This window comes from Penaeus monodon, chromosome 33 (genome assembly GCF_015228065.2).
Source record: "Penaeus monodon isolate SGIC_2016 chromosome 33, NSTDA_Pmon_1, whole genome shotgun sequence".
Classification (NCBI taxonomy): domain Eukaryota; kingdom Metazoa; phylum Arthropoda; class Malacostraca; order Decapoda; family Penaeidae; genus Penaeus; species Penaeus monodon.
This window is the reverse complement of record NC_051418.1, coordinates 36,139,405-36,139,664: the sequence shown is the minus strand read 5'-3', so window position 1 is coordinate 36,139,664 and position 260 is coordinate 36,139,405. Positions and strand designations below refer to the sequence as shown.

General features: G+C 74.2%; 1 pseudogene; it reads left to right on the top strand.

Annotated features, from left to right (window-relative positions):
- LOC119594358 overlaps positions 1 to 260 on the top strand; it is a 3,142-nt pseudogene that overhangs the window by 1,763 nt on the left and 1,119 nt on the right.

Genomic DNA, 260 nt, shown 5'->3' with positions numbered 1-260 from the left:
TGCAGCAGCGACAACAACAGCGGCGGAAGGATGGTGCTGCGTCCCGAGGAGCTGCTGGCGGCGCTGCAGCGCGGAGGGCCGGTCCGTCGTCGGCCGCTGGTGGTGATGCGGCCCGAGGACCTCGCCGCGGCTCGCCGGACGCGGGGGACGCCCCTGCAGGTGCAGCTCGTGTACCTCGTGTACCCGATGGAGGGCGCAGGTAAGGACGGCGGGCGGGCGCTGGGCCGCCTGGGACGGGGCGCCGAGACCTCGTCTCTCTC